Here is a 17,336-nt window from a genome sequence, read left to right as displayed (position 1 = left end):
AAGAGGAAAAGAGGATTAGAAAGAAGAGAAAGTGGAAGTGAGGGAAGGAAAGGGAGGAGAAAAATAAGAAAATAGAGAAAATTCAATTAAGGAGGAAGATGAGTAGGAGAGAGAGAGAGAGAGAGAGAGAGAGAGAGAGAGAGAGAGAGAGAGAGAGAGAGAGAGAGAGAGAGAGAGAGAGAGAGAGAGATGAAAAGCTGAACTAAGAAGAGAGGAGGAGGAGGAGGGAGAAGATGGTGATAATGGGATAATGGAACGAATAACGAGAGAGAGAGAGAGAGAGAGAGAGAGAGAGAGAGAGAGAGAGAGAGAGAGAGAGAGAGAGAGAGAGAGAGAGAGAGACATCATTTCAACACTACTTTTTCGTACCTACAATGTTTTTAGTGTCATTCATAATTACACGTAAATATTTTTCTACTTATATTTTCAGCTTTACTTAAAGATAAAAAAAAAAGTTAAATTAGTCGCAAAAAAAAAAGAAGAAAACAAGGTCACAAGAAAATAAGGTGAAATATTTTGAGACAAGAAAAGATACGAAAAATTTTATGTGGCAAAGTAAGTTGAAGGGAAGGAAAATTAGATAATGGTGATATAAAGGAAAACAAAAGAAAAGAAAAGAATGTATGAAGGTAAAAGGAAGACGAGAGAATAAGAGGATGAGAAGGATGTAAAAGAGGAAAAGAGGGAAAAAGAAATGTAGAAAAGAGGAAAAGAGAAAAATGAGATAATGATAGAATAAGGATGGAAAGAAGGAAAATAGGAAAAAGAAAGAAAGAAAAGAGGAAAAAAGAAATATAGAAACGAGGAAAAGAGAAAAATGAGATAATGATATAATAAAGATGGAAAGAAGGAAAATAGGAAATAAAAAAGAGGAAAAAAGACATAGAAAAGAGGAAAAGAGAAAAATAAGATCATGTTATAAGGATGGAAAGGAGGAAAAGGAGTAAAAAGAAACAAAGAAAAGAGGAAAAAAGGAAAACGAGATAATGAAAGAGAAATTATGTAAAAGAGGAAAGGAAGGAAAAGAAATATAGAAAAAACGAGATGATGGAAGAGAAATGTAAAAGAGGAAAGGAAGAAAAAGAAATATAGGAAAGAGTAAAAGATAAAAAAATATCTAAAAAAGGTGCCGAAAAAGGAAAAGGAAATAAAGAAAAAGAAAGGAGAGAAAAAAGTAAAGAAATTTAAGGATAGGAAAAAGAAGGAATGAAGAAAAAAAGGAAAAGAATGAATATAAGTAAAGAAAGAGCGAAGATGATAGAATAATGATGGAAAGGAGAAGGAAAAGAGGAAAGAAAAATAGACAATGATGGAAAGAAAAAGAAAAAAAACGAGATAACGATGAAATACAGAAAAAATATATAAATCGTAAAAAAAGTAAAAAGAACGAAAACAGTAAAAAAAAAAAAGGAAGAAATCAAAGGAAAAAGAGAAAAAGAGGGAAAAAGTAAATAGTGAGAGAACATTATACAGCAAAGAACAGAAGGAAGGAAGGAAGGACGGAAGAGAAGAAGCGAAAGGAGGAGGAAGAAGAAGGAGAAATGGAAGAGTGAATGGTTGGAAGAGTAGGAGGAAGAGATGAGATGAAGGGATGAAGAGAGGAGAAGGTGGAGGAAGAAGAAGGAGAAGTGAAAGAGTAGAAGGACGAAATGAGATGAAGGGGTGAAGAGAGGAGAAGGAGGAGGAAGAAGGAGAAATGAAAGAGTGACAAGGTGGAAGAGTAGGAGGAAGAGATGAGATGAAGGGATGAAGAGAGGAGAAGGAGGAGGAGAGGAGAAAGAAGAGGAGAAAGAGAAGAATAGAAAAGTTGCTGTAATAAAACTTGATCAGAAATAAAGAAAAAATAAACAGGAGTAAAAGTAAGAAGCGAGAGAGGTTTAAATTGCGCAAGAGAGATTTATAGATAGCTAGTTCTTGAAGTAGTCGTATTATTATTATTATTATTATTATTATTATTATTAGTAGTAGTAGTAGTAGTAGTAGTAATAGTAGTAGTAGTAGTAGTAGTAGTAGTAGTAGTAGTAGTAGTAGTAGTAGTAGTAGAAGAAGAAGAAGAAGAAGAGCAAGAAGAAGAAAAAGAAGAAAAAGAAGAAAAAAATAAAGATGAAGAAAAAGAAGAAATAGATAAGAAGAGGAATAAAAAAAGATGAAGAAAAAGAAGAAAAAAACACGAGAAAAGAATTAAGACAAACTAAGAAATAATAGTGAAAAAAGATAAACAAAACAAAACAAAAATAATCCAAAGAATGAATAGAAAATACACGAAAAGAAGAGCTAATCAATGAAAGAACACACACACACACACACACACACACACACACACACACACACACACACACACACACACACACACACGCACAGACATTCACGTAACAACACTGCACTTGATTCTCGACATTAAATAATAAAAAAAAAAAAACAGTTGACGTCCAAAGCTTCTACGAACAGCCTTGAGTGAACCCTTCAAGGACTGCTTGGGAGAGAGAGAGAGAGAGAGAGAGAGAGAAACTATATCCTTTGACAATTTTGGTAAGATGTTTTGAAGGAGGAGAAAAAGAAGAAGAAAATAAAAAGAAAATAAAGATAAAATGGAAAATATAAAGAAAATAAAAAGTAAGAAAAGGCGAAAAGAAGGAGAAGAACAAAAAAAGAAGAGAAAGAAGAGGAAAAGAGGATGATTTGATAGTTAGAGAGAGAGAGAGAGAGAGAGAGAGAGAGAGAGAGAGAGAGAGAGAGAGAGAGAGAGGCGCCAGTGTGTTCTCGGTGCAGAAGTCCTTAAAACCTTGTCTGGATCAGCACACTTGGATACTAGAAGGGGGCATGGGGGGGTAGGGGGTGTAGGGGGGGAGGGTGTTGGTGCGGCCTTCGGGCATCTGAAGTACCCCACGCCAGCCGCCCGTGAACAGAGGAGGAGGAGGAGGAGGAGGAGGATAGGGTGGACTGAGAGGATGTTGATGGCGCAGTGTTGGAAGGAAGGAAGGAAGGAAGGGTGGAAGGGCAGAAGCGAGAGGAGAAGAAGGAGGAGGAGGAAAAGGAAAGAGAAGAGAAAAAGGAGAATAATGATAAGGAGGGAGAAAGAAAGAATGAATGAAAGGAAAGAGGAGGAGGAGGAAAACAATGAGAACAAGAAGAAAAAGGTAAAGAAAAAGAAGAAAAAAGAAGAGGAAGAAGACAGGGTAGAAGAGCAGAAGGAAGAATGGGTGAGATAAGTTGAGAAGGAGAAGAGGAAGGAGTGAAGGAAGAGAAAGAGGAGAAAGAGAAGAAGAAATAGGGAGAAGAAAGATAATTTGTTCACTCATTCTTTCCTTCCTTCCTTCCTTCTCTTCTTTCACATGTTCCTTCGTTTCTTCCTTATATTCTTCTTTACTCCCTCGCCTCCTCCCTCTCTTCTTCCTTCCTTACTATTTTCATCAATTTGTACTCATTCCTCTTTTTTTGCCCTTTTCTACCCTTCTTCACAGCTCTTTTTTTTCTTTTTATCTTTTCATGGTTGTAGGTAATTAGTCTTTTAATTGTTCTTTTGTTTTTTTCTTTTTTTCCTCCATTAGTCTTTCCTCAACCCTTCTGACTCATTTGTATCTATGGGAGCGTGTCTTTCCTTCATTGTTCAAGGTTTTCTGCTTTTTGTTGATATTGTACTCGTTTTTTCGCTTTTGTCATAATACCCAGTCACCTTACCGTTATTTCTCCTTCTGGTATCTCTGTTTGTTTGTTTGTTTCTTTTTATAATTCTTTCTATCCCTTATTTTATGTCAAGTAGTCTTTTCCTTCTTATTTCTCTCAGTTTATCCTTTTCTTTCTCTTCTCTTCTCGTTTCTCCCAGCTTACCCATTTTTCTTTCATTTCTTTCTTTCTTTCTTTATACAACAGTGGAAGCAGCTCAAGGGCAAAGAAACAAACAAACAAACAAAAGAAATAGCCTACCATATATCCAAGTTCCCTCAAAAGCGAAATCTAAAACATCCAAATTCGTCCAAAGTCTTGAAAGTGTGCAAGTCATAGGCAGGAGGAAATACAGACAAAGGAAAAGATTGTTCCAGAGTGTACTAGCGAAAGGGGTGAGAGAGTGAAGATGCGGGTAGACTCTTGCGTAAGGGATTGGGGCAGTAGAGAGATGGACTGGAGCCGCTACAGAGAGAGAGAGAGAGAGAGAGAGAGAGAGAGAGAGAGAACCTGTATCATTGAGGCCGCCGGAGGGGTGGAGGCATGCAGTTACCAAGTTCAGAGGACGAGTTAGTGGGAATATATCGACAGAAGAGAGAGAGAGAGAGAGAGAGAGAGAGAGAGAGCATTACAGGGATTTGACTTATCTTCATCTTTCCGTCTTTCTCTGTCTGTCTGTCTGTCTCTATCTATTTATCTATCTGTCTGTCTGTCTGTCTATAATTAACTTTACTAAGCTTCCTCCCTTCATTTTAACTTCTTTGTCCTGTTTTTCTTTTTCCCTTTTTGTTGTTTTCCTTCTTTCTTGGCATAATTTTCTTGATTTTTTTTCTTTGGTCTCATTTTTTCCTATTTTCAGTCATTTTCTTTATTTTTTTTCCTATCGTCTTTTCTTTTTACTATCTATCGTTCATTTTCTTTTTTCTTCTTACGCCTTTACTTAGTTTTCTGTCATCATTTTCTTTATTTTTCTTTCGTCGTCTTTCTTTCTTTTTTTTCTAATTATTATCACTCATTATTTTCTCTATTTTTTATCTCTTCCTTTTTTGTTCCTTTCTTTCTTTCTTAACCAAACTCTCCCCCTTCCTCTTTTCTTTCTTCCTTTCTTTCTTTCTTATTCCTCAACCAAACTCTCCCCTTCCTTTTTTCTTTCTTTCTTTCTTCCTTCCTTTCTTTCTTTCGTATTCCTCAACCAAACTCTCCCCCTTCGTCTTTTCTTTCTTTCTTCCTTTCTTTCTTTCTTTCTTATTCCTCAACCAAACTCTCCCCTTCCTTTTTTCTACCTTTCTTTCTTTCTTTCTTATTCCTCAACCAAACTCTCCCCTTCCTTTTTTCTACCTTTCTTTCTTTCTTATTCTCAACCAAAATCTCCCCTTCCTCTTTTCTTCCTTCCTTCCTTCCTTTCTTTCTTTTTTAATTTATTTCTTATTCCTCTACCCAACTCTCCTCTTCGTCATTACTATTTCTCCTCCCATTTCCCCCAAGCCTCCTTAGCAACATGTCGATCTCTTTTCATTTATGCAATCTCGATCACTTTTTACTTACAACCTCAGAGGCGAGCGTTAAGTTTCCCGCCTTGGGGTCACACTCGGTAATTAGCTAATCTATGCACACATTATTAGGCACACGTGTGACCTTGTGTGTGTGTGTGTTTGTGTGTGTGTGTGTTCATTCTTTCCTTCCATCCTTCTTAACTTCCTTCCTTTCTTCCTTCTTTACGTTTATTCCTTCCTTCCTCCCTGTGTGTGTGTGTGTGTGTGAACCGAGAAATAAAGGTTCGAGACACCCATACAGAGAGAGAGAGAGAGAGAGAGAGAGAGAGAGAGAGAGAGAGAGAGAGAGAGAGAGAGAGAGACAGGTTATGGTGGTAGATTATGGGACGGTAAAGGAAGGGGTAAGGAGGTGGGATGGGGGAAGAGGAGAAGGAAGAGGGAGAGAAGGGAAAGGAAGGAAGGAGATAATGAGGAGTAGAAAGAAGATGATAGAGTAGAAGTTGAAGAGAAGGAAAAGGAGGAGGAGAAGGGAACAAGGCAACAGGATAATAGAAAAAAAAAAGAGAGAAACAGGAAGAGATGACAAAAAAAAGAAAATGGAATAGAGGAAAGGAAGAAGATAGGAAGAAGAAGGAGAGGGTGATAATGGGAGATGGGGAAGAGGAGGAATGCAGAAGGAGGAAGAGGAGGAGGTAGAGAAAGTGGACTGGATCAGAGAGAGAGAGAGAGAGAGAGAGAGAGAAACAAACGAGAGACGAGGGACATCACGTGGGGAGGCTGCACGTGTATGTATCCAACTCCCCTTCTCTCCCTTCCTCCCCATCCCTCCTCAACCCTCCAACCCTCCTCCCCACCCTTCCCCATCCCTCCTCCCCATTCCCTCCCCTTTAACGTGGCGCCGGTCTGACTACACAACAGAATAAACAGCGATACCAACTCCGTGTGCACCCATGTGTGTCCCCACGCCTCCCCTACCAACCCCACGCCCTTCCCCAATCCCTCTGCAGTCTTCCCCAACTCTAAACTGCTAATCCTCAACCTTACCCAAGCGTCTACATCATTCTCTATTTATCTTTATCCTTCCTCATGTTCCTAGATACTTCCCCAAGCCTCCCCATCCTTCCCCACCGTTTCCAGACCTTCCCCACTCCTCCCCAGCCTTTTCAACCCATTCCCCATCCTTCTCCATCCTTCCCCATCCTTCCTCATGTTCCTAGATCCTTCCCCATCCTTCCCCACCGTTTCCAGACCATCCCCATTCCTCCCCAGCCTTTTCAACCCGTTCCCCATCCTTTCTAACCCTTCTCCATCTTACTCCATCCTTCCTCATGTTTCTCAATACTTCCTCAAGCGTCCCCATCCTTCCCCACGATTTCCAGACCTTCCCCACTCCTCCCCAGCCTTTTCAAACCATACCCCATCCTTTCTTACCCTTCTCCATCCTTCCCCATCCTTCCCCACCGTTTCCAGACCTTCCCCATTCCTCCCCAGCCTTTTCAACCCATTCCCCATCCTTCCTTACCATTCTCCATCCTTCCCCATCCTTCCTCATGTTTCTGGATACTTCCCCAAGCCTCCTCACCCTTCCCCATCCTCCCCAGATCCTTTTCATCCTTCCCCATCCTTATTCACCCATTCCCCATCGTTTACTACCCTCCTCCATCTTTCCCCATCCTTCCCCACCCTTCCCCATCCTCCCTAGATCCTTTTCATCCTTCCCCATCCTTATTCACCCATTCCCCATCGTTTACTACCCTCCTCCATCTTTCCCCATCCTTCCCCACCCTTACCTTGCACTTTCCCTAGCCTCCCCATTCTTCCCCATCCTCCCCAGTTCTCCCTCACCTCTCCCCATCCTTCATCTCCCCTCCCCATCCTTGTTCATCCATTCCCCGACAATATCTACAGTTCTCCCTCCTTCCCCATCCTTCCCCATCTCTTCACCGTTCTCCATCTCTATTCCTCTCCATCCTTCCCCATTCTACACCTGATATCCATGTGGCCCCAGGCTCCCCACAGCTTCCTAAAGGGGTGTCTTGAGGCTGTGTGGGTATGGGGAAGGCATGGGGAGGGATGGGAAGAGATGGGGAGGCTGCAAAGATGAGGTTATGGGTGGAATGGGGAGATAAGAATGATGGAAGGTGGTTCGACTTTTTCTTAATCTTCTTTTTCCTCTTCTTCTTCTTCTTCTTCTTCTTCTTCTTCTTATTATTATTATTATTATTATTATTGTTATTATTATTATTATTATTATTATTATTATTATTATTATTGTTCTTCTTTTTCTTCCTCGTTCTTCTTCTTCTCCTTGTTCTTCTTCTTCCTCTTGTTCTTGTTCCTCTTGTCCTTCTTCATCATCTTCATCATCATCTTTTTCTTCTTCCTCTTGTTCTTGTTCTTCTTCTTCTTCTTCTTCTTCTTCTTCTTTCTCTTGTTCTTGTTGTTCTCATTTTCTTGATAACTGACTTAATTTTTGGGTGGGCGTTGCATTCGTTCCTTCTTCCTCCTCTTCCTTCTCATCTTCCTCTTTCCTCTCTCTCTTCTTTCTCTGTAATAAAGGAAAGATGAGAGTATGGTAGTAGTAGTAGTAGTAGTAGCAGTAGTAGTAGTAGCAGTAGTAGTAGTAGTAGTAGTAGTAGTAGTAATGTTAGGTTTCTTTGTTACTTAGCTCTGGAGCCTTCCTTGCCTCCTCCTCCTCCTGATATAACCTTGCCTTGGAGCGCTACAGGATGCCTCCTCCTCCTCCTCCACCTCCTCCTCCTCCTCCAGCACCCTCTTCCCGGATCAACCTCCTCCTGCTTCTCCTCCCTCTCTCTCGAAAGAAGGATGTAGAAGAAAAGTGATTAAAAAAGAAGGAAAGGAAAGGGAGAAAAAAAGAAGATATACAACACCACCACCACCACCAACAACAACAACAACAACAACAACAACTACGACAACAACAACAACAACAACTACTACTACTACTACTACTACTACTACGTAATACCCACGCACTGCGCACCCCTACCTCCTCTCTGACCTTTCACACTATCTTCGCTCCGCCCTGTTACATAAGAGAAGGCATGAATGAACGGAGAAAGATAAATAGAAGAACGAGAGAAGAGAGGAAGGAGGGCATGAAAGATTAAAGAAAGACAAAAAGAAAAAAGTGAAAAAAAGAGTTAAGATAAAGGGGAAAAAAGATTAGAAAAGGAAAAAAAAAGAAGGAAAGGAGGCATTGGAGAGAAGGAAGGCAAGTGAGGAGAATGGAAGAAGAAAAGAAGGAGGGAATGAAAGGTAAAAGGAAGAAAGGAAGAAAGAAATTAAGTAAGAAAGGAAAGAAAAGATTGAACAGCTGTGTGGAGAGAGAGAGAGAGACCGGTTTGAAGGGGATCTACATAACACAGGCGCCGATCAAAAGACAGACAGACAGACTAAGAGAGAGAGAGAGAATTAACTGGAAATAAATAAATGATAGAAATAGAAAGATGATGATGTTATAGTAGTAGTAGTAGTAGTAGTAGTAGTAGTAGTAGTAGTAGTAGTAGTAGTAGTAGTAGTAGTAGTAGTAGTAGTAGTAGTAGTAGTATAGTAGTAGTAGAGAGAGAAAGAAAAAACAAAACAAATATATTAGATACGAACAAATTCAATGGAGGAGTAGAAGGAGGAGGAGGAGGAGGAGGAGGAGGAGGATAAGGAGCAGGAGGAGGAGGAGGAGTAAGAGGAGGTAGATACCCTTTTCCTCCCTCTTCCTACATTCGTCCTTGAATTAAATCTACATCATCCTTGTCCTTCACTCTACCCCCTCCTCTCTCTCTCTCTCTCTCTCTCTCTCTCTCTCTCTCTCTCTCTCTCTCTCTCTCTCTCTCTTTCATTCTTTTTTTCAATCCATGTTTTCTTATTTATCTTTTTTCCTTCCTTTTCTTCCTTTTTATTTACTTTCTCTCCTTCTCTCTCCTCTTATATTTTTTTCCTCCTCTGTTTATCTCCCTACTCTTCCTCTCCTCTCTCCTCTTTCGTTCCCTGTAACCTTTCTCTCTCTCTCTCTCTCTCTCTCTCTCTCTCTCTCTCTCTCTCTCTCTCTCCTGTTCTTTATTTTCTCTTATCCGTTTCTTCTTCCTATTTTCGTTTCTTTTATTTTTTTTCTTACTTCCTTTTATTTTTCTGTCTTTCTATTTTGACTGATTATTTTCTTCTTGTTTCTTTGTTTTTTCCTCTTCCTTTTGTTTTCTTTGTTTTCTCATATTTTTCCTTGTCCGTTCTTCCTTTCCTTTCCCTTCCCTTCCCTTCCGTTCCATTCTATTCTCTCTTTTGCCTTTTATTCCCTCCCATCCTCTTTCCTTCTGTCCTATTCTTCCTCTCCCTTCCTTTGACCTTTCCTTCCTTTCCCATCCCTTCCTTTTCCATCGCCATCTTTCCCTTCCCTTCCCTTTATTTCCCTTCCCTTCCCTTCCCTTCCCTTCCCTTCCCTTCCCTTTCCTTCCCTTCCCTACCCTTTACTTCCCTTTTCTTCCCTTCCCATTCCATCTACATCTTTTCCTTCCCTTTCCATCCCTTCTCTTCCTCGTCTTTCTCTTCCCCTCCCTACCCTTCCCAACTCTTCCCTTCCCTTGCCTTCCTTTTCATTCCTTCTCTTCCCATTCCTACCCTTCCCATCCCTTCCCTTCCCTTTTCCATCCCTTCCTTTCCCTTTCCTCCCCTTCCCTTCCCTCCCCGCAGCAAACCTTCCATCTTCATACAATTCTTTCACCATTAATTTAACATTTGTTTGTACCTTACACACACACACACACACACACACACACACACACACACACACACACACACACACACACACACACCTCTATTTATACAGGTAACATAAGCAATACACAATTACCTGTATGTGTCCTTATACTAATTTTTTTTTTCTCTTCCTCAGGTAAGAAGAAATTGGGTGTTTGCTCCTGTGCTGGTGAAGGGAGGGTGAGTAGTAGTAGTAGTAGTAGTAGTAGTAGTAGTAGTAGTAGTTGTTGTTGTTGTTGCTAATATTGTTTTTGTTGTTGTTGTATAAATTTATAGAATGAGGACAGTGCGCAGAAGTGTGTTGACTCTTATCTAATCCGTGTGTGTGTGTGTGTGTGTGTGTGTGTGTGTGTGTGTGTGGGTGTGTGTGTGTGTGTGTGTGTGTGTGTGTGTGTGTGTGTGTGTGTGTGTGTGTGTGTGTGTGTGTGTGTGTGTGTGTGTGTGTGTGTGTGTGTGTGTGTGTGTGTGTGTGTGTGTGTGTTTATGTAAGCCAAGGCGACAAATGTAGGAAAAGCAATTGAGAGAGAGAGAGAGAGAGACTATCATAAGACACTTTCGAAATATGTCTTGAAATCCTACAAATATCCTTCTTTCACCTCCTTCCTTCCTTTATTTCCCTTGTTCCTCCCCTTTCCTTCTTCTTTCCTTTCTTTTCCTTCTTCCTTTCCTCCTTTCCTTTATTTCCTAGCTTCCTTTATTTCCTTCCTTCGTCATATTTCCTTCATTCTTACTTTCTTTCTTCATTTCCCTACATCTCCCTTTCTTTCTTTTCTTTCTTTCCATTTCTTTTCTTCCTTCTAGTATTTCCTTCCTTATTTTTTGTTTCCTCCTTTCCCAAGTTTTTTTTCTTTTTTTTTTCTCTCTATTCATTAACTTCTTCCATCATTTCCTTCCTTTCTCCTTGTGTTTTTCTTTCTTCCTTCCTTTTTCCTTGTGTTTTTCTTTCTTCCTTCCTTCCTCCTTCCCTTCCTCCCTTTCTCCCTTCCTTCCTTCCTTTCCTTCCTCTTTCTTCTCTCCTCTCTTTCTCCCTTCCTTCCTTCCTTTCCTTCCTCTTTCTTCTCTCCTCTCCTCTCTTTCTCCCTTCCTTCCTTCCTTTCCTTCCTCTTTTCTCTCTCCCCTCCTCTCTTTCTCCCTTCCTTCCTTCCTTTCCTTCCTCTTTCCTCTCCTCTCTTCTCTTTCTCCCTTCCTTCCTTTCCTTCCTCTTTCTTCTCTCCTCTCCTCTCTTTCTCCCTTCCTTCCTTTCCTTCCTCTTTCTTCTCTCCTCTCCTCTTTTTCTCCCTTCCTTCCTTCCTTTCCTTCCTCTTTTCTCTCTCCCCTCCTCTCTTTCTCCCTTCCTTCCTTCCTTTCCTTCCTCTTTCTTCTCTCCTCTCCTCTCTTTCTCCCTTCCTTCCTTCCTTTCCTTCCTCTTTCCTCTCCTCTCTTCTCTCCTCTCTTCTCTCTCGTTTCCTTTCCTCTCACTATCTCCTTTCTTCTTATCTTCCCTCCTCTACTTTTATTATTATCTCGTTATCTCTCCCATTTTCTCATATTCCTCTTCTCAACTCTCTTCTCTCTCCTCTTCTTCCTCTTCTCTTATCTTTCATGTCCTTTACACTCATCATCTCTTCTCTTCCTTTTCTATATTTCTTGTCTTCTTCCTTTTCTTTCGTCTAATCTTCTCCTCTCCTTTCCTTTTCTCTCCTTTCCTGTCCTTTCGTTTCCCTTTTCTTCCCCTCTCCCCTTCTCTCACCTCTTTTCTCTCCTCTTCCTTCTTCCCTTCTTTGCTCCCCACCCCTCCTCTCTCCTCTCCTCTCCTTTCCTTTCCTTTCCACTTCTCTCCTTTCCTTTCCCTTTCCTCCCCTCTCCCCTTCTCTCACCTCTCTTCTCTCCTCTTCCATCTTCCCTTCTTTCTCCCCTCCCCTCCCCTCCCCTCCTCTCCCCTCCTCTCCTCTCCCCTCCCAAGGCGCCGCGCGGGTTCTCGTCCTTGGAATTATTAAATATTTGCTCGGTGACAACAGCACAGGTGAGGCGGGAGGTAGGGGGTGACCTTACCTGGCGTTAATTAGCACGGGTGTGGGAGGCGGGAAGGTGAGAGAGAGAGAGAGAGAGAGAGAGAGAGAGAGAGAGAGAGAGAGAGAGAGAATGTTTTCCTCTATATAATCTAATCTACTTTTTTTCTCTCTCTCCTTTCTTTATTTCTCTTTTCTTCTGTATTTATTCCTCTTCCCTCCTTCGTTCCTTCTTGTCCTCTTTCCCTCCTTCCTTCCTTCCTTCCTCTTTGTTTTCTTTCTCTTTTCTTCTTTCCTTCTGTTTATATCCTTCCTTTATTCCCTCCTTCCTTCTTGTCTTCTTTACTTTCTTTTCTTGTTTCCTTCGTTTTGTTTTCCCTCTCCGTTCCTTCTTGTTCTCCTTCCTTCATTTCTTTCTTCCATCCTTCCTTCCTTCCTTCCTTCCTTCCTTCCTTCCTTTCTTTCTTACATCCTTCCTTCCTTCCTTCCTTCCTTTCTTTCTTCCTTCCTCTTTTCCTACTTTTCTTTCTCCTTTTCTTCTGTTTATTTTCTGCCTCTTCTCTCGTTCGTTCCTTCTTTTCCTCATGTTCTTCCTTTCTTTCCTCCTTTCCTTCCTTCCTTTCTTGTTTTCCTCCTCCGTTCATTCTTGTCCTTCTTTCCTTCCTTCCTTCCTTATTTTTCTCCTTCGTTCATTCTTGTCCTCCTTCTTTCCTTCCTTCCCTCCTTTGTTTTCCTCCTATGTTTCTCTTTTCTTCTGTATATTTTCTTCCTTCGGCCCCGTTTTCCTTCCTTCCTTCCTTCCTTCCTCCCCCATTTAACCACTCAAAAAATTTCTTCATCTATTCTTAACACTCTCAGCAACAGTCCAGGTGTGATGAGCGAGCCTACCTGTAATTAAAAGGCTGTACAGGTAAACGCATTGCTAATTAAGGCGCGGGAGGCGGGCAGGTGTGTGGAGGGAAGGGAAGGTGTGAGTCATGTTTGAGTAACCCTGAATTTCTTGCGTCGTTCATTTAATGTGCGTGGCTATAACCCCTTTTTATCTTCCTCTTTTCTTCTTTTCTTCCCTCCTCTTTTTCTCTTTTCCCTCCTCTTGTTTTCTTTCTATTATGTCTTTCTTACAATTTCCTTATTTCTTCTTTCTTCTTTTCTATTTCTTTCTTCGTCTTTTTTTTATTCCTTTTGTCTTCTTTGTTTCATCTTATCTTTATCTTCTCCCATCGTTTCTTTCTTTTTTCCCCTCTTTCTTTTCTTCCTCTTTTCCTTCTCTTGTTTTCTTTCTTTCACCTTATGTCTTTCTTCAGTTTTCCTTCCTTTCCTTTTGCTTCTTTTCTCCTTTCTACTTTTCTATTTCTTTCTTCGTCTTTGATATCATTCCTCTTGTCCTCTTTGTTGTTATCTTCATCTTCTCTTTCTTCCCATTTTCTTCCTTTCCTCTTTCTCTTCTTTCTTCTTTTATATCTCTTTCTTCGTCTTTCATTATTCCTCTTGTGTTCTTTGTTTCATTTTGTTATCTTTATCTTCTCCCATCTTTTCTTCCATTTTTCTTCCTTTCCTCTTTCTCCTCTTCCCTTCTTTATTTTCTTGTTTCTTTTTAGATTTTTCCATCTCTCTCTTGTCATTTGTAATCTTCATAATTTCTTTCTCCTATTTCTTAGCTTTCTCTTTCCTTCCTCTTTACTTTCCCTCTTCTTCCTCTTGTTTGTTTCCTTTATTCCTGTTTGTTTTATCTTGCACTTTTCCTTCTTTCCTTCCTTTTTTCTTCCGTTTTTCTTCCTCTCGTCTTTCTTTTCTTCCTTTCTTCTTCTTATTTTTTCTCTTTCGTTTCCCTTTCCTTCCTCTTCATTTTCTCTTCGTATGTTTTCCTTTCTCCCTTTTTCCTTTCCCTCGTTTTCTCCTCTTCCCTTCTTCCTTCTTCTTAGCGTTTTCCCTCTTCCTCCTTCTCTCCGTTCATGTAGTCTTCTCTTCTCCCTCCTTCCTCTCTTTTTTCTTTCTTCCTTCTATTTTTCTTCCTTCCTTCTTTCCTTCTCTTTCTTTTCTAATCACAAATAACCTTCATTCATCTTGCCCCCCCCCCCCCTCTCTCTCTCTCTCTCTCTCTCTCTCTCTCTCTCTCGACAGTGGGAATAAGTTATTTCAATGAATGGAAAAAAGGAAAAGGTTAGGAAATGGAGGAGGAGGAGGAGGAGGAAATCCGAAGTGAATGTTAAATGGAGAGAGAGAGAGAGAGAGAGAGAGAGAGAGAATCAGACATGTATTTCCTCACTCATTCATCTTTTTTTCTCTCTCCGTCTTCCTCCTTCCCTCTCTTTCATTCACTTTCTCTCTCTCTCATTCGCTCGCTCACTCACTGTTTGCGGAGGTGACTGGCAGTGTCCTCGCCATTACCATCATCATCATCATCATCATCATCATCATCATCACCACCACCATCATCACCACCACCACCAACAACAACAACAACATCACTTACACAATCTTGATCTAACAACAATAACGAAAATAACAACAACAACAACAACAATAATAATAATAATAATAATAATAATAATAATAATAATAATAATAATAATGAAAATAACGAAGGAAGGAAAAGTTTATAAAGACCGATTAAGGAAGAAGGAAAAAATCAGAAACATTTGAAGTGATTATTTTCATTTTACTTTTTCCTCTCTCCTCCTCCTCTTCTTCTTCCTCCTCCTCCTCCTCCTCTTCTTCTTCCCCTCCTCCTCCTCCTCCTACTTGACACCGTCTGAATAAACAGGAAAGAGACAAGTTCATACTCTCTCTCTGTCTCCTTCCTTCCTTCCTTCCTTCCTTCTTCGTGCCCCTCTGTTAATATGTTGAGGAGGAAACGGAGGAAGAGAAGGAAGTGGAGGAGGGAAGGTTAACTGAAACTGAAATATCACTCCTCCTCCTCCTTCTCCTCCTCCTCCTCCTCCAAAAATGCATCTCTGGACTGTGTTATGTCTGACTTTGTTGAAATCTGGCCCTGATAAACCTCTCTCTCTCTCTCTCTCTCTCTCTCTCTCTCTCTCTCTCTCTCTCTCTCTCTCTCTCTCTCTCTCTCTCTCTCTCTCTCTCTCTCTCTCTCTCTCTCTCTCTCTCTCTCTCTCTCTCTCTCTCTCTCTCTCTCTCTCTCTCTCTCTCTCTCTCTCTCTCTCTCTCTCTCTCTCTCTCTCTCTCTCTCTCTCTCTCTCTCTCTCTCTCTCTCTCTCTCTCTCTCTCTCTCTCTCTCTCTCTCTCTCTCTCTCTCTCTCTCTCTCTCTCTCTCTCTCTCTCTCTCTCTCTCTCTCTCTCTCTCTCTCTCTCTGCATCTTCCCTATTCTCTTCCTCCTTTTCCCTTCTCCTCCTTTCCCTTTTCCTTTATCATCGTTTCCCTCCCCTTTCCCCTCCCTTCCTTACCTCCTCCTCCTCCTCCTCCTCCACCTCCTCCTCCTCCTCCTCCTCCTCTGCCCCTTCGTACCTTTCCCATCCCCTTCATACCCTTTTCCGGTCTCTTTCCCCTTCCATTTATTACCCCTTCCTTTTTTCCCTCTTCTCCTTCCTTTCTATCTCTTCTTCTTTTCCCAACTCCCATTTCGCTTCCTTTTCCTTTCATCCTCTTTTATCTTTCCCTTCTTCTTCTTCACCTTTCTTTTCCCTTCCTCCCTTTCGCATTTATTTTCCCCTTCTTCCTCTCCCCTTTCCTTCGGCTCACCATTTCTCTCCCTTCCCTCTCCTCCTCCTCTTCCTCCTCCTTTCCTCCTCTCCACCCTTTTTTCCTTCTTCTTCATCACCTTTCTTTCCCTCCCTTCTCTTCTCATTTCCCTTCCTCTTCTTCCTCTCCTCTTCCACTCGCCTTTATCTCTCTTCCCCTTCCTCCTCCTCCTTAATCATTACCATTTATAAATATACTAAAGCTGTCATCTTCAATCCCCTTCCCCTCATTATCCTCCCCTTCCTTCTCCCCCCCCTCCCCCCCACCACCTCCATCAGCATCTCTGTCATCCATTCACACGCGCTCATCCATATTTTTTGTGTCAGCCGCGTCAGAAAAGGCAACATGAGGAGCTTGGAAATAAACTTAAGAATGACGTGGAAGGAAGAGAATATAAATAAACACTTGGGTGGTGGGTCGTGGAGTGTGTGTGTGTGTGTGTGTGTGTGTGTGTGTGTGTGTGTGTGTGTGTGTGTGTGTGTGTGTGTGTGTCAGTCATTCAGTCAGTGTTAGTTTCTTATTTTTATCTCTCTTATTTTATTTAGTCAGTCAGTCAGTCATTCTTTCATCCTTTCTTTTTTCCTCATTTCATTTATTCAGTCAACCGGTCAGTCAGTCAGATAATTAGTCAGTCGGTTAATTAAACAGCCAGTCAATCAGTTAGTCAGTTTCTTATTCATCTTCTATTAATTCTTTTCTTTCTTTTATTTATTCATTCAGTCAATCAGTCAGTCAGTAAGTCAGTCATCAGTCAGTCAGTCAATCATCAGTCAGTCAGTAGGTCTGTTAGTCAGTCAGCCCGTCATCATTCATTCATTCATTCATTCAATCAGTCAGTCAGTCATTCAGTCGGTCAGTCAGTCAGTCAGTCAGCCAGTCAGTCCGTCACCATTCATTTAGTCAGTCAGTCAGTCGGTCAGTCAGTCAGTCAGTCCGCCAGTCAGTCCGTCACCATTCATTTAGTCAGTCGGTCAGTCAGTCGGTCAGTCAGTCGGTCAGTCAGTCGGTCAGTCAGTCAGTCAGCCAGCCAGTCAGTCCGTCACCATTCATTTAGTCAGTCGGTCAGTCAGTCGGTCAGTCAGTCGGTCAGTCAGTCGGTCAGTCAGTCAGTCAGCCAGCCAGTCAGTCCGTCACCATTCATTTAGTCAGTCGGTCAGTCAGTCAGTCAGCCAGTCAGTCCGTCACCATTCATTTAGTCAGTCGGTCAGTCAGTCAGTCAGTCCGCCAGTCAGTCCGTCACCATTCATTTAGTCAGTCGGTCAGTCAGTCAGTCAGTCCGTCACCATTCATTTAGTCAGTCGGTCAGTCAGTCGGTCAGTCAGTCAGTCAGCCAGCCAGTCAGTCCGTCACCATTCATTTAGTCAGTCAGTCAGTCAGTCAGTCAGTCAGCCAGTCAGTCCGTCACCATTCATTTAGTCAGTCAGTCCGCCAGTCAGTCCGTCACCATTCATTTAGTCAGTCAGTCAGTCAGTCAGCCAGTCAGTCAGTCCGCCAGTCAGTCCGTCACCATTCATTTAGTCAGTCGGTCAGTCAGTCAGTCAGTCAGTCAGTCCGCCAGTCAGTCCGTCACCATTCATTTAGTCAGTCGGTCAGTCAGTCAGTCAGTCCGTCACCATTCATTTAGTCAGTCGGTCAGTCGGTCAGCCAGTCAGTCAGTCAGCCATTCAGTCAGTCCGTCACCATTCATTTAGTCAGTCGGTCAGTCAGTCAGTCAGTCAGTCCGCC

Source organism: Eriocheir sinensis, chromosome 22, assembly GCF_024679095.1.
Source record: "Eriocheir sinensis breed Jianghai 21 chromosome 22, ASM2467909v1, whole genome shotgun sequence".
In the NCBI taxonomy this organism is placed as follows: Eukaryota; Metazoa; Arthropoda; class Malacostraca; order Decapoda; family Varunidae; genus Eriocheir; species Eriocheir sinensis.
The sequence above is the reverse complement of the archived record's forward strand: the minus strand, read 5'-3'. Positions refer to the sequence as shown.